The sequence below is a fragment of the Scyliorhinus torazame genome, chromosome 5, assembly GCF_047496885.1.
Source record: "Scyliorhinus torazame isolate Kashiwa2021f chromosome 5, sScyTor2.1, whole genome shotgun sequence".
Taxonomy (NCBI): domain Eukaryota; kingdom Metazoa; phylum Chordata; class Chondrichthyes; order Carcharhiniformes; family Scyliorhinidae; genus Scyliorhinus; species Scyliorhinus torazame.
In genome coordinates, this window is record NC_092711.1 from 68,495,181 (window position 1) to 68,512,062 (window position 16,882).

At 47.7% G+C, this 16,882-nt stretch overlaps 1 protein-coding gene across 1 annotated transcript in view; it reads left to right on the forward strand.

The window, feature by feature from the left end:
- Positions 1 to 16,882, forward strand: part of LOC140422599 (uncharacterized) — a 163,355-nt gene that overhangs the window by 140,953 nt on the left and 5,520 nt on the right. The window lies entirely within an intron of this gene.

Sequence of the window (16,882 nt, forward strand, 5' to 3'; positions counted from 1 at the left end):
ACCATTCAATGAGATCATGGCTGATCTTTTGTGGACTCAGCTCCACTTTCCGGCCCAAACACCATAACCCTTAATCCCTTTATTCTTCAAAAAACTATCTATCCTTATCTTAAAAACATTTAATGAAGGAGCCTCAACTGCTTCACTGGGCAACTTTCGTTGGAGTGAAGCGCTTTTAGAAGCAAGTAATTCTCATGAGGCTCTGAAACTTCTTGTAGATGAATAGCCTGGAGGTTGGTTCTCAGGTGGACTTGGAAGCTGGAATAAGTTCAGTACTGTGGCTGCACTGGGAGACATTCAGCTCTGCTGGTTCAGCTGGTTCCTGGTGCTTCAGATGCTTCTCACACACATATTTGCTTTGTTCAGGGTTTATTATGCTGCATCCCTGACAATTAACTGCAGAGTTAAAACTCTTAGACCCAGAACACCCCACTACAATAGCAGTTTACGATACTCACTCACGCTTATCTCTGTCCCAATTCGAGCTCATTCTCCTGTGTTCAATACGGCACTTGGAGACCAACAATCCAGAGATTTCATATTCCTCAAATGCTGGTTCATCCTGACACAACGAGACATTTAAACTTCACAGGTGGCTGCAAAGTTTCCTTATTCAGGTCCGTGTTTAACTAAATATTTGTTGCAGAGTCGAATATCGCCCACAGTTTAATGTCCATAATAACCTGTTAAATTGCAGTCAACTTGGCAGAGTTTGTGGATCTTACAGTCTATAATATCTAGTATGCTTGTGCTGAGAGTGACATCCTGAATCTACTCTTGGGTCTTATTAAAACAGTGCATTGTAGCTGGGTGGGGTGTATGGCACGGTAGCACGGTAGCATATATATAAATGATCTGGAGGAAATGTAACTGGTCTGATTAGTAAGTTTGCAGACAACACAAAGGTTGGTGGAATTGCGGATAGTGATGAGGACTCTCAGAGGATACAGCAGGATTTAGATTGTTTGGAGACTTGGGCAGCAGATGGAGTTTAATCCGGACAAATGTGAGGTAATGTATTTTGGAAGATCTGATGCAGATAGGAAATATACAGTGAATGGTAGAACCCTCAGAGTAATGAAAGTCAGAGAGATCTAGGTGTACAGATCCACAGGTCACTGAAAGGGGCAACAGAGGTGGAGAAGGTAGTCAAGAAGGCATACGGCATGCTTGCATTCATTGGCCGGGGCATTGAGTACAAGAATTGACAAGTGATGTTGCAGCTGTATAGAACCTTATTTAGGCTACACTTGGAGTATAGTGTTCAATTCTGATTGCCACACTACCAGAAGGATGTGAGGCTTTAGAGAGGGTGCAGAAGAGATTTACCAGGATGTTGGCTGGTATGGAGGGCATTAGCTATGAGGAGCGGTTGAATAAACTCGGTTTGTTCTCACTGGAACGACAGAGGTTGAGGGGCGACCTGATAGAGGTCTACAAAATTATGAGGGGCATAGACAGAGTGGATAGTCAGAGGCTTTTCCCCGGGGTAGAGGGGTCAATTACTAGGGGGCATAGGTTTAAGGTGCGAGGGGCAAGGTTTGGAGGAGATGTACGAGGCAAGTTTTTTACCCAGAGGGTAGTGGGTGCCTGGAATTCGCTGCCGGAGGAGGTAGTGGAAGCAGGGACAATAGTGACATTTAAGGGGCATCTTGACAAATACATGAATAGGGTGGGAATAGAGGGATACGGACCCAGAAAGTTTAGAAGATTTCAGTTCAGACAGGCAGCATGGTCGGCACAGGCTTTGAGGGCCGAAGGGCCTGTTCCTGTGCTGTACTTTTCTTTGTTCTTTGTTCTTCGTGGTTAGCACCGTTGCTTCACAGTTCGAGGGTTCCAGATTCGATGCCCAGCTAGGGTCACTGTCTGTGCGGATTCTGCATGTTCTCCTTTTGGGTTTCCTCCGGGTGCTCCGGTTTCCTCCCACAAGTCCCGAAAGACGTGCTGTTTGGTGAATTGGGCATTCTGAATTCTCCCTCTATGTACCCAAACATGCGCCGGAATGTGCTAACTAGGGGCTTTTCATAGTGACTTAATTGCAGTGTTAATGTAAGCCTACTTGTGAGAATAAAAATTATTATTATTATGGAGGGGGTGGGTGGTTACTCTGGCTGCCGACTTCTGTTCCGTGGTCTTGTCTGTTCCCAGTGGCCCTGCAGAGGGAGCATGCGGTACCCGCCGGAATGCTTGACACCTTCCACACCCAGTGGATACCTCAGCGGACAGAGTGTTTCAGAGACACTGGGAACAATATTCTGGTTCAGTTAGGAAGGTTCCCGACACTTTTGTTGGGGCTTCTAGATGATTTTGGTATTTTATTTTGACTGGACCCATGCTTGGGGAAAGCAAGAGAGGAAAGAAGGTTCGATAGAAACTCGAATGGTCTGTTGTGAATTTCTATCCTATTCTTACAGTGATCATTTTTGTAAACTTCTTTTTCAGACATTAGAACGGGAGGATTGGCAGCTGGGCAACTCGAGCCAAATATAACATCAAGATCTGACAGTCACTCAATTCATTAGGATCTAAATATCACAAACTGTCAATGTGCTTGTCTGTTCTAACTGTGGGAAGAGATTTCAAACATCAGTGTGACTGGAAAAGCCCCGAGACACACACACACCTGAGTGGGAGTGTTCCAGTGAACTGACTGTGGAAAGAGCTTTAACCAGTTACACAGCCTGAAAAATCATCTTGTTTCCTCTTGTGGGAGAGTCTAGCACGACAGGGCATAATCTAAGAGGAAGGGGTCTCAAATTTAGGACAGAGGTGAGGAGACATTCTTCCATCAGAGGGCAGTGAATCTGTGGAATTCTTCAGCTGTGAAATATGTCTCTGGAGTTTACCATAAAAAGGCAAAGGTGAAGATGGCTTTACCCGGATGGGCCGCTTGGTGGCGCAGTGGCTCTTTCAATGAGGGGCCTTGTGTTCAGACACATCCCAGACAGGACTGGTGAGAAATATCTGTCTGGGAAAGGGGAGACAACTATAATCGGGGAAATGGAGCGGTGCCGATGGACCTGAGAGAAAGGAGTTCAGCAAAGTCTTATTTTCTTCATTTTTCATTCAATGATTATTAACATTTCAGAGAAAATATTACACAAAAGTTTATTTTGAAGTTAACAAAAGGGAACATAACGATTGAGGGTCACAGTGAGAACAGAACACACGCCCTCTGAACTGCCAAATGTATGTACAACTGTAACAGACACCAGAAAGAGAGAACAAGAGCTCAGCATAAAGGGAAGGCAACAATTGTAAATAAGGAACGAGAGAAGTTACTTATTTAGACATAACATTGAGAGAAATTACTGGCTACAATTACATTACAGCCAAAATTATCTCGTACATTTCAAACTGAAAACAGAAATACTGTCCAAGATTGTCTCAGTTACAGATGCAGAATAATAAACTGAGAGAATTTTACTGTTCGAGTCACCAAAAGGCGATATTGTATTTGTGTCACACACAGATCATAATAAACAGCTGAGGAAAATCTACAGCGTCCGAAAGTTAACCGATCACTTGATCTGTAAAAGAGAGAGAAAATAATGAAGCAGATGTTTATGATCTGGGACATTGATGTCAGAGTTTTTAATCAATCAAACATTTAGAGATTTTTGAAACGGCTTCTGTCAGTTTGAAGTGTGAGTGGATTGAATCTTCTCACCTTCACCAGAGTGACTGCAGCGCTGTAGGAAATGCTCAGGAAGAACAGGGTGATGAATGTGGAAGCGGTTGTCCAGATGTTCCCGTTATCATCCTCATCGTCTTCAGTCCAGGTGTGGTCTGTGGTATCTATGAGGATAGAGCCGAATAAATATAATCAGATTGTTTATTCATCCAGGATATGTTTTTAATATTCTCATTTCATTTTATCCCGCTGCTAATTCATTCTTTAATATATTTGTCATTGCATATCTACTGTTGAGTTCATGACACTCAGAAATCGATCTCTGTAACCTTTTTCTTCCAATTAAGGGGCAAGATAGATTGGCCAATCCACCTACCCTGCACATCTTTGGGTTGTGGGGGTGAGACCCACGGGTCACGGAGAGACTCAACTGGGACTGAGACCCAGGAGCGGGATCAACCCCAGGTCCATCGTGGCGTGAGGCAGCAGTGTTAATCAAAGAACAAAACAGCACAGGAACAGGCCCTTCGGCCCTCCAAGCCCGTGTCGACCATGCTGCCCAAAGATTGAAAGGCAAGTGGTACATAGAACATACAGGCCCATCGAGTCTGCACCGACCCACGTCCACCCATTCCCCGTAACCCAATAACCCCTCCTAACCTTTTTGGTCACTATGGGCAATTTATCATGGCCAATCCACGTAACCTGCACGTCTTTGGACTGTGGGAGGAAACCGGAGCACCCGGAGGAACCCACACAGACACGGGGAGAACGTGCAGACTCCGCACAAACAGCGACCCAGCGGGGAATTGAACCTGGGACCCTAGCGCTGTGAAACCACAATCCTATCCACTTGTGCTACCGTGCTGGTGAGAAACCACTTTTACACCGTGCCGCCATTGCCTGACATTTGTCTTTGTTCTTTATCTTTTGCGTCTGTGTAGATGCGAAATTCGTGTTTCTTTACTCTTCTTTTGTGTCCCGATGTCTTTATAAGTGTCATTGTGTGTGTTCATGTGTCAATGAGTATTGATCTGTGTATTTGTGTGTCAGCGCCTGTCTGTGAACTTTGTTTATCTTCTGTTAATGTGTATATATGAGTGTTTATTGTGTGTGTTTGTGTGTTGAAGTCTCTGTTGATATATTAATGCCTGTGTTAATATAAGTTTATACTTCACTGCTCAGTAATAAAAGTGTTAATGTGTCTTTATACGTTCAACATGTATGTCAGTGTCTTAATATTTGTGTCTGGATAAGTGCGTTTGTGTGTGTGTGTCTGTGTTGATGCGTGTATTTCATCATAGAATCATCATCATATAATCTACTGTGCCGAACGAGGCCATTCGGCCCATTCAGTCTGCACCGACCCTCCGAAAGAGCACTCTACCTGGACGCATGCCCCTGCCCTATTCCCAGAACCTCGTAACCCCACCTAACGTTGTGGGCACTAAGAGGTAACAGAGCATGGCCAATCCACCTAACCTGCACAGCATTGGACTGTGGCAGGAAACTGGAGCACGCGGAGGAAACACGGACACGGGAGAACGTGGAAACTCCACACCGACAATCACCCAAGGCTGGAATTGAACCCGGGGTTATGGCGCTGTGAGGCGGCAGTGCTATTTATGCGTTGATGATTGTTTATAACTATCTATTGGTGTGTACTGATGCCACTATGTGTATTCATATGTGTTCGTGTTGATGTGTGAACGAGTCTGCTAATATGTGTCTACGTGAGCCCATTAGTGTGTTCATGTGGATTATTGTCTCTGTTTGAATGGAAATATTTCTGTCATCGTGAAATTGTGCTAATGTACATGTTATTGGTTACATTTGTGTTTCATATTCTTCTGTCAGCCTGCTTGTCTGGTTTTATATGTTTGTGTATCTGTGTGGACATGTGGTCGTATATGTCTGTGTACATTTGTGTAGCCGCTTGTGTGTGTGGATTTGTGTGTGGATGTGCACGTGTGCCTGTGTGTATAAACGGGTGCTTTTTGTGTTTATGTGCATGTTTGTGAATTTTTGCGCACGTTTGCGTGTGTTTTTGTGTCAAAATATGTGTGGTTCGCTGTGCCTGGGTGTATGTTTATGCATGTGTTTCTGTGTGTGTGTTTGTGTCTACGTGTGAGCGTGTGTATGTTTGTGGGTCTGTGTGCATGTGTGTGTAGTGTCTGTGTCTTTGTCTGTGTATTTGTATCAGCTGCCTGTAGCGTTGCCAGTTGTCGGTATTATTGATACCGAGGTAGAATATGTTGAACTTTCTGCTATAAATGTGTTTTCTGTGAGATGCAAGGTGACATCAGGTGACCGAATGCAAAAATACAAGGAGGTGCCTCAGGAGAGAACAGTGAAAACCCAGGGAGAATTCAATCACCAGTCTGGATTTGGATTATGGGGAATCGGTCTCAGCAGACGGATAAGAGGAACAAGGGTGCTAAAAAAATACATCGTTATCATGATGATCTTTTAAACCCTTCAGCCAGTAAGCTACATGACGTCTTGTAATGCCAGTAACTGAGTTCTTAGTCTGGAGAACCGTTTACTTCCAAACTCCCTGCTTGGAGACTGGGATGATATTGAGTTAATAATCTCCCTCTCTCTGGTCAGCTCAGCAAATTGCCTTTGGGTTCTCCCTGCTGGAGGTGGAGAGACAGAGAGTTCACTCATCATCTTCCTCCTCGTTTGGTCGGGAAAGTGGAGGTAAAATGTGTTAATATTGCCCCTTTGCTCTCTTTGTTGGGGAAGTGTGGGTACAGTGGATTAAATAATGCCGCTCCACTCATTGTTGGAAGCATGTGTACAGTGGATTAACTCAGGCCCCCGCCGTCTCTTTGTTGGGGGAAGTAGGGGTACAGTGTGTTAACTAATACCCCTCCCCTCTCTTTGTTGGGGAAGTGTGGGTACAGTGCATTAAGTAATGCCCCCTTCCTCTCTTTGCTGTGGAATTGGGTTACAGTGGATTAACTAATGCCCCTGCCCTTTCTTTGTCGGGGAAGTGGAGTAAGTGGATTAACTAATACCCCTCCCCTCTCTTTGTTGGGGAAGTGTGGGTACAGTGGATTAACTAATGCCCACCCCCCTCTCATTGTTGGAAGCGGGTGTACAGTGGATTAACTCAGGCCCCTCCCCTCTCTTTGCTGTGGAATTGGGTTACAGTGGATTAACTAATGCCCCTGCCCTTTCTTTGTCGGGGAAGTGGAGTAAATGGATTAACTAATGCCCCTCCCCCTCTCTTTGCTAGGGAAGTGGGGGTACAGTGGATTAACAATTTTCCTTTCCCCTCTCTTTGACTGGGGATTGTTGGTCCATGTTTCTGTGTGACCCTCAATTCAGTTCCCAGTGGGTGTGATACACCAACTTAAAGCTGACATTGATTTTAAAGGGATGGACAATGGGAGAAGCAGGAACACCGAGATCTAAATGTGATGTGTTTGTTTGTCTGTAATGGGAAATTGTCCGATTTCTCCTCAGCGGGGGGGGGAAATTCCGTGAAGATATTTTGCTGAATCCTGGAATGAATGAGCTCTGTCTCTGACCCAGGGTGTATCTGAGCTGGAGCTCTGGTTGTATCAGACTTGGGGCTGAGACCTGTAGAAATCCGGGTCTCATTGAACAGATCTAATATCAGCAAAGTGGAAGCTCCATTAATTAAGCGGCTGTGCATTTAAATCACAATTGGAGGAAATCACATTTATTATTTTTATTTTATTTCGAAATGCAATTGATAGATTCTCATTGACATGAATTAACGGTATCCATCAGAGCGAGGGAAATGTTCACAAAACTGGGTTTACCGCTGGATTTATCAACCGTTCTGTTGATGATCTTCAAGGGGATGGCTTCATGTCCCACCACACAGGAGTAAGAAGCGCCGCTGGCCCACTCCTCCGCTGCAATGGATAACAGGCTGTACATGAAGAAGGAGTTATTGCCGTTCTCCGCCATCACCTCGGTGTTCTTGTAGTTCCCGGGATTCACCGGCTTGTCATTGACGGTCTACTTGACGAAGATCTCTCGGGGGGAGAAACCTCTCACTAAGCAGCTGAGGGAGACGAATCTCTGAGCGGAGACGTCTTCAGCCGAGGGCAGGAGGACAGAGACGGACGGTTCCCGCGGATTGGGATCTGCAGAAAATGTACAAAAATGTCAGTAAAATGGGGAATTCCGGAGACAATGGAACCGCGGGTTAGATGTGAGAGAAATGTGTTTTGTGTTGGATTTTAAAGGTTTCCATTTCCCAGTTTGGGATCTGTCCGGTTTCCCAGCTCGGAGCTGAGGTGGACACAAGCCTTTACCCTGAGAATTTACGGATATTGGATTCGAAAGTTTCAGAATGTGTACAGCAGGGGAACGGACCATTCGGCCCGCCTGTTCTGTGCTGGTGTATAAACTCCACTCCAGGCTCCGCCCACCTTACTCCCAAAGGATTGGAAAACTGCCAATGTAACACCCTTATTCAAAAGGGGAGGGTGTCAAAAACAGGTAACTATAGGCCAGTGACCTTAACATCTGTCAGTGGAAAACGGTTAGAGTCCATTATAACGGATCCAATAGCTGAGCATTTAGAAATACACAATATAATCAAACAGAGACAGCACGGCTTCGTGAAGGGGAAATCATTGCCTGACAAATGTATTGCCCTTATTTGAGGTGATAACGAGAAGGCGAGAGAGAGGGGGGCCAGTAGATGTAATATACATGAATTTCAAAACTGTGTTTAATAAGTGAATGTTCTATTCCCACGTTTGCAGATGACAAAAAATAGGTAGAAAGGCAAGTGGTGAGGATTACAGAAAATACACAGAGGGACCGAGAATGTGAGGTTAGACACTTTGGTAGGAGGAAGAACATAACGGAATATTATTCAGATGGAGAAAGACTGGAGAAAGCTGAAGTAACGGGGGAATTGGGGGTCCTCGAGCAAAAACCACACAAAGCAAGTTCTGCCGGTAATATGGAGACAAATTGAATGTTGACATTCATTTCAAAAGGAATAGAATATAAACATGGGGAAGTCTGGCTAAAACTATACAAGGCATTAGTTAGACTGCACCTGGTATACTTTGAACAGTCTCGGCGCCCTTATCTAAGGAAGACAGATTGGTTTTGAAGGCAGTCCAGAGAAGGTTCACGAGGTTGATCCCGAGTATGGAGGGATTTTCTTATGAGCTGAGGTTAAGTAGGCTGGGCTGTACTTATTGGAGTTTAGAGGAATGAAGGCGACCTAATTGAGATATGAAAGATTCTCAGGGAGTTCCTTAGGATAGATGCTGAGGGGTTGTTTTCCCCTGTGGGAGCGTCTAGGACCAGCGTGCATGATCACAAAGTGAGGGTTCGCCCATTTCAGACAGAGATGAGGTGGAATTTCCTCTCTCCGAGAGTAGTGAAGCTGTGGAATTATTTAAGCCGGGGGGCTGTAGATTCTGGGTTGTTCAGTATGTTCAAGGCTGAGGGAGACATACTTTAAATCTGTGAATGCGTCAAGAGATATGGGGGTAAGGCGGGAAAGAGGGGTTTAAGATGATCACATCAGATCAGTCATGACCTCACTGCAGGCTGGACCGGTGTTGATGGGCCCAATGGCCAACGTCTGTTCCTAAGTCTTGTGGTCTACGGTCGCGCTCCATCTAAACCCAATATCACTGTTGGGTTTCATTGTTCATTCATCTGCATATCAATTTCCCCCTTAAACTCTAAACGCCCAGAGTATTTAGTTAGTGGAATTACCAATCAGAATGGACCATAAATACACTGAATGCTAAAGACTGACCGCTGCACTGACACTGGAAATAGACACAATGACTCACTTACTGCTTCAGTCTCACCGCTCACCTATTTTTTTGTGGATTGAAATTCTTAAAGGAGTTGGCAGGTCCTGGTGGCTCGCCACACAGTCAAACACAGCCCCACTCAGCCAGGCTTGTGTGGAGATGTTTAATTTGTTGACCACGCTCTCAGCATCTGCCCCAGGCTGCTCGGCAATCTCTGATTTCAGCGGCTTCTTTGCTTCACTCCAGGACACGTTGACTCCATAAGGAGCATTCGAAATGACGCAGGTTAAGGTTACAGTCGCCTCCAGTAAGACCTGTTCTATTGGTGGCGGCAGTATTGTTACTGACGCATCAGTGCAAAGGGGAGAATCTGTGAATGAAAAAAGTGGAAATCAACCCAAGTTTGATCTTCAGAATCAGGGCAGCAGTATTCAGCCTGAACTCTAAATGGGAATGAATCAACTTCGAAACATCAACCTCTAAATAATCAACTTCGAAACATCAACCTCTAAAGACCGCCTTTAATCTTCTATAGACAATGGAAAATCAGGTTGGTTTGTGAAAACTATTCTCATTGTGAAATACAGTCAGCCCCGATATCATTCTAACGAATCAGCATTTCAGCATTCCCAATACAAATATTCCATTCCTGATCTCAGGAACGAAGTACTGGCGGCTGATCCATAAATAGGTTGGATGAACCTTCCAACACTTTCCCCCGGAGCTGTTATCAGTTAAGTGTTTGAGACACCCACTGACTCTCCAATATAATCAGCTGTCTCAGGATAAAGCTGGTATCAAGTCCACCAGGGGCTGGTTTAGCACAGGGCTAAATCGCTGGCTTTTAGAGCAGACCAAGGCAGGCCACCAGCGCGGGTCCAATTCCCATACCAGCCTCCCCGAACAGGCGCCGGAATGTGGCGACTAGGGGCTTTTCACAGTAACTTCATTTGAAGCCTACTTGTGACAATAAGCGATTTATTTCATTTCATTCATCCACCTCACTCATTCAATTACTTCAAATTATACGGATACATTTATTTCTATATTCATAAAATCGTGAATGATAAGCAACCCTCATGCAGCTCTTACATCAGAATGAAACACAAACGACGTGGCAGTAAATTAGAAGTTGTTCTGTGCTTTGTACTAACTTCAGTAAATTCCTGATTTGGATTAACATCAGAGTGCAGATTTATTGCTTCCTCTGTTTGTGTCACTTACCAGACGCGGTGATGTTTTGACTTTGGGTGCCCTCTTGATGAGTGACCTGGCAGGTATAGACCGCTTTGCTGAACCATTCCCGAGCGGAGACTGTCAGCCGACTGCTCGCCGAGAAGTTCCCGTTCACTTCACAGGCGGGAGAGGTGACAATTCCTGAACCCATGGCTTGTCCATTCTTCAGCCACCGTTATTGACTTTGGACGGAAATCGTTGATTGAACAGACCATGGTTGCAAATTTCTGTCTTGAGATTTCTTCATTAGAACTCACGGTGAGAACATTTGGATGGATGTCAGGTAGAGGACCTTCAAGAAACACAAGTTAGACATTTCTTGAAGAAGATGTTGGAACGAATAAAATGACTAATTATATTTGAACAGTTTCTCTGTGGTCACTATTTCTCGCAGGAATCAGAACAATGCAGAGAACCATAAATGTGTTATGACCAAAGATGTAAATAAAGCAATCAAAGCGTCAGTTTCTCACAGTTTCCACAACACTTACATTTCATTCCAATGCTCTTGTCTGAGCCGCTGTGTCGAACCTCACAGCTGATTTTGCTGCATCCCCCCTCTGACTCGGTGATGGTTAACTGGCTGCTCAGGGTGTAGGTTCCCTTCTTGTTTCTCACTGACGGGTATTTCTTAACTCCAATGGTGATCAGCGGCCCATCTTTCTTCCAGGTAAGGCTGGTGGTTTCTGGGGAATAGTCCATCGCTAAACAGCCGTAGGTCACGGAGCCGTCGGTGTTGTGTTGCTGTCAGGAGGAGACCAGGCTGTAGAGAGTGGGTGGAGACGGTGTCGCTGGGGGAGAATGGTCCATTGGACAAGTTAGACTCTGGTATTTGTAATTTTTAAGTAAACATATATTTCAAATTTGTCTGGAACTATGAACTGATCCCAGCATTTTCGCAATAAATCCTACATCCACATTTAAGCTCCGATTAGTTCTACTGCTTGTGGATCACCACTGTTTTGTCCCCTCTTTAGAAACACACATCTCTTTCTCCATCTCAGTCACATGACAAAACTGTCATTTTGATGCCATCCATCTGAATGGTGTTTCCCCATTATTTCAGCCACCATGTAAAATAAAATTCAAATGGCCCATAGTCCCGGAGACTGCTCTGTCCTTTTGAAAGCTGACTGGTGGTGATTTAACCTGAGGGCCACCATACCTCAGGCGAGAGGCAAGATTGAGAATGTGGGTCTTGATGAATAACTTCAGCCGGTCCAGAAATTGAACCCACGCTATCGGGATCGCTCTTCATCGCGAACCAGCCGTCCAGCTAGCTGAACTGTGTACGTCACAATCCATATGTGTACGTCACAATCCAGCTAACTGAGCTGCGTACGTCACATTCCAGCTAACTGATCTGGGTACGTCACAATCCAGCTGACTGAGCTGTGTTCGTCACAATCCAGCTGACTGAGCTGTGTACGTCACAATGTAGCTAACTGAGCTGTGTACGTCACAATCCAGCTAACTGAGCTGTGTACGTCACAATCCAGCTGACTGAGCTGTGTACGTCACAAATCAGCTAACGGAGCTGTGTACATCACAATCCAGCTAACTGAGCAGTGTACGTCACAATCCAGCTAACTGAGCTGTGTATGTCACAATCCAGCTAACTGAGCTGTGTACGTCACAAATCAGCTAACTGAGCTGCGTACGTCACAATCCAGCGAACTGAGCAGTGTACGTCACAATCCAGCTAACTGAGCTGTGTACGTCACAATCCAGCGAACTGAGCAGTGTACGTCACAATCCAGCTCACAGAGCTGTGTACGTCACAATCCAGCTAACCGAGCTGTGTACGTCACAATCCAGCTAACTGAGCTGTGTACGTCACAATCCAGCTAACTGAGTTGTGTCATAAATAATATTCCGTTATGTTCTTCCTCCTACCAAAGTGTCTAATCTCACATTTTCCAAGATTCTGTTCCATCTGCGAAGTTTGTACGTCACAATCAACAGCACTTGTGATGAAGAAGTTGTCTCTTCATTTCTATCATTACAACTTTGGAAATTGCCTGATTCAAGCTGACTGCTGCTCCTTCATTTCTCTCCCTCATTATTCCCCAATCCCCAAAACAAAGAATTCGACTTTGCTTCAAGAAATGTACTTATGTAATTACAATAAAACTCTTAATTTGAGTAATTGCAACATTCTCTAATTTTAGGATCATGCACAGTGACAGCAGGAGTCGGCCATTCGGTCCGTCGAGCCTCCTCCCCCATTCAATAAGCTCCTGGCTGTGCTGATTATGGTGTTAACTCGGCATTCCGCCTGTCATTGAGACCGGACTGCCTGCAATCCCCCCGCACCCCGCCCCGCGCTCTCTGAGCGTTCCCCATCTCTCTGCGATTCCCGCTGGATCACTGCACCTTTCTCCTGCTCCCTTCGCTTTATTTAAGCTCTCTGCATTTGACCACAGCTCTCTGCGCTTTCCTCCATCTCCTTGTGCTTTGCCCATATGCTCTTCACTTTTCCCGGTTCGTTGGAAGTTTTCCCGGTTCCTGACGCTTTCCGCGGCCTCTTTGAGCTTTTCGCCAGTATTTTGCACTTTACCCCGATTCTTATCGTCCATTCAATGGACTTTCTTCGGAACACTGCTATTCCCTCAGCTCTCTGCGCCTTCCACCAGCTCTCTGCATCTTCCCCTCGCTCACTCCGCTGTCTACCAGCTCTCTGCCCTTTGCTACAGCTCCCTGTGCTTTCCCCAGCATCTCTGCCCTGTCCCCCACATCTCCGCCCTGTCCCCCACATCTCTGCCCTGAGACCCACATCTCTGCCCTGAGACCCACATCTCTGCCCGGTCCCCACATCTCTGCCCTGTCCCCACATCTCTGCCCGGTCCCCACATCTCTGCCCGGTCCCCACATCTCTGCCCTGTCTCCACATCTCTGCCCGGTCCCCACATCTCTGCCCTGTCCCCACATCTCTGCCCGGTCCCCACATCTCTGCCCGGTCCCCACATCTCTGCCCTGTCCCCACATCTCTGCCCGGTCCCCACATCTCTGCCCGGTCCCCACATCTCTGCCCTGTCCCCACATCTCTGCCCTGTCCCCACATCTCTGCCCTGTCCCCCACATCTCTGCCCTGTCCCCACATCTCTGCCCGGTCCCCACATCTCTGCCCGGTCCCCACATCTCTGCCCTGTCCCCACATCTCTGCCCGGTCCCCACATCTCTGCCCTGTCCCCACATCTCTGCCCGGTCCCCACATCTCTGCCCTGTCCCCACATCTCTGCCCGGTCCCCACATCTCTGCCCGGTCCCCACATCTCTGCCCTGTCCCCACATCTCTGCCCTGTCCCCACATCTCTGCCCGGTCCCCACATCTCTGCCCTGTCCCCACATCTCTGCCCGGTCCCCACATCTCTGCCCTGTCCCCACATCTCTGCCCGGTCCCCACATCTCTGCCCGGTCCCCACATCTCTGCCCTGTCCCCACATCTCTGCCCTGTCCCCACATCTCCGCCCTGTCCCCACATCTCTGCCCTGTCCCCACATCTCTGCCCTGTCCCCACATCTCTGTGCTTCCCCCCATTCCTGCCCTGTCCCCCACATCTCTGACTTGTCGTCACATTTCTGCCCGATCCCCACATCTCTGCCCCGTCCCCCACATCGCTGTGCTTCCCCCCACTCCTGCCCTGTCCCCCACATCTCTGCCTTGTGCCCACACCTCTGTCCTTTCCTCACATTTCTGTCCTTTCCCCACATCTCTGCCCTGTCCCCCCATCTCTACACTGTCCCCACATCCCTGTGCTTCCCCCCTATTTCTGCCCTGTCCCCCACGTCTCTATGTTTTCCTCCCATCCCTGCCCTATCCCTCACCTCCTTGCTCTTTCCCCGGCCCTGGCAGTTTGCCCGCCTCCGGCGCTTTCTCCCGGCTGTCTGAACTATCCTCCGTCGCTCGCCAATGGGCAGCACGGTAGCCTTGTGGATAGCATAATTGCTTCACAGCTCCAGGGTCCCTGGTTCGATTCTGGCTTGGGTCACTGTCTGTGCGGAGTCTGCACATCCTCCCCGTGTGTGCGTGGGTTTCCTCCGGGTGCTCCGGTTTCCTCCCACAGTCCAAAGATGTGCAGGTTAGGTGGATTGGCCATGATAAATTGCCCTTAGTGTCCAAATTGTCCTTAGTGTTGGGTGGAGTTACTGGGTTATGGGGATAGGGTGGAGATGTTGACCTTGGGTAGGGTGCTCTTTCCAAGAGCCGGTGCAGACTCGATGGGCCGAATGGCCTCCTTCTGCACTGTAAATTCTATGATGAAAAAATCCCGGGCCACACAGTCACATTCCGGCGCCAGTCGTGCTCATGTCTCGCTCCAGTTCTCCCTTTCTCTCTCATTGCAGACATTCCCTCGCTGATTTAGGGACCTTGCATAAGAGAGAAGAGTGAGTAGGGTAGGAGAGTGAGTGCGGGTGAATGAGTGTGGTGGTATGTAATAGGGGTCATGTGGTACCTGTGAAGCCGAGAGGCTACCCGGGTCCTGGTTGGATCTGCCGACTTCTGGCTTCGCCCTGAAGGTGGAGTATAAGAGCTCGAGCTTCTCCCCGCAGCCTCATTCTGTTGCTGAGCTGCTGGGGACAAGTCTCGCTTAATAAAGTCTAGATCGGCTTCATCGCTTCTCGTCTTGCGTATGTCATTGTGCGCTACAATTTATTAAGTGAGCTTAAAAGACTATGGAGCTCCAGATCGCCCCGGAGTGCCTGCGGATTAGCCCCCACGCAACGAACTAGCAAGCATGCTTTGAACGCTACCTTCGAACGGCCCCCGGCCGGATCACGGAAGAGCAGAAAATGCAGGTCCTGCACTCGAGGGTGAGCCCGGAAATTTACTCACTAATAGAAGACGCAGAGGATTTCCCGACAGCGCTCGCATTGCTGAAGGGCATCTACGTTCGGCCCATAAACCAGGTCGACGCGCGCCACCAACCCGCGACGAGACAGAAAAGTCCCGGAGAATCGCTCGAGGAATTCTACGGCGCGCTGATAATTTTGGGACGAGGCTGCAACTGCCTGCCAGTGAACGCGATCGAACACACGGACCTGCTAATTCGTGATGCATTCGTGGCAGGCATGCAGTCTCCCCAAATTCGTCAAAGACTTTTAGAAAGAGATTCGCTAGGACTCTCAGAGGCACGGGCCCTTGCAGCCTCCCTTGATGTGGCCTCCCAAAACGCCCACGCCTATGGCCCCGACCGCGCGGCAGCCCCTTGGGCTCCGTGGACCCCCGTCGCGATCAACTCCCCAGCACCCCCACCACCCCCCCCCCCCCACACACACAAGCTTGTGCGGTTAAAGTGCCAGACCATCCCCGGGGGGGGGATGAAACACCCCTGGCAGCGCTGCCCGGCCCGCGCAGCTACTTGTAAGAGCTGCGGCAAAAAGGGCCATTTCGCGGCAGTGTGCCGGTCCCGGGGGGTCACCGCAATCCCCGGAGAAGAACGAGGACAGCACATCCCAAACACCCCCCCCCCCCAACCCAGCGCCCCATGTGCGACCCGCGGGCGCCGCCATTTTGGGTCCAGGGCACCCAAATGAATATCTCCCCCTAGCTCCCCTCCACCCCCATCCTATCCTCTCCCCCTCTCGGTGTTGGTTTATTTCTGGGATCCACTGCCTTTCTGCTGTAATGTGATTGACGGCACAGGCATATATAGGGATATTTATATTTGTGTACTGGTATTTCTCTATATGTGTGTCATATTGAGATCACTTCTACCTTTGCTGCTACTCAGATTCTCTCCAATCAGACGGAACATGAATATTGCAAGCTGCCCGGATGTTGACTGTGTATCAGGATCGTCAGGATAGATCGTATTGATGTGTGACGTCAATATCCTCTTCAACCCTCATTTCAGCGTCCAAGTGTTCCACTGGGTCTTGGTGGCTCCAGTCTGACAGAAACGGACTGAAATCAATAATAATTTCAAAATTCAGAATCAGCCTAATTTTGACCAACGTAACGGTCACCCGCACCATAATCATTATTATTTAATTAACAATAATATCTGGTTACACAGTGAGTGGAGAATGGGGGTTTTGCAGTGAAGGAAATACTGAGTAGAGAGATCATAAGGAGGAGAGCGAGAGGCGGTTCCCGCTATAGTTCCTGAATCAATCGCTCTTCGGCGCAGGCAATTATCTGTCATAGCAGAAATCCAGATTCAGGTCCCACTGCACTGAGATCCAACAAGACACAAGAATCGAGCAGCGGCAGCAATGTCGAGGATATCACAATGG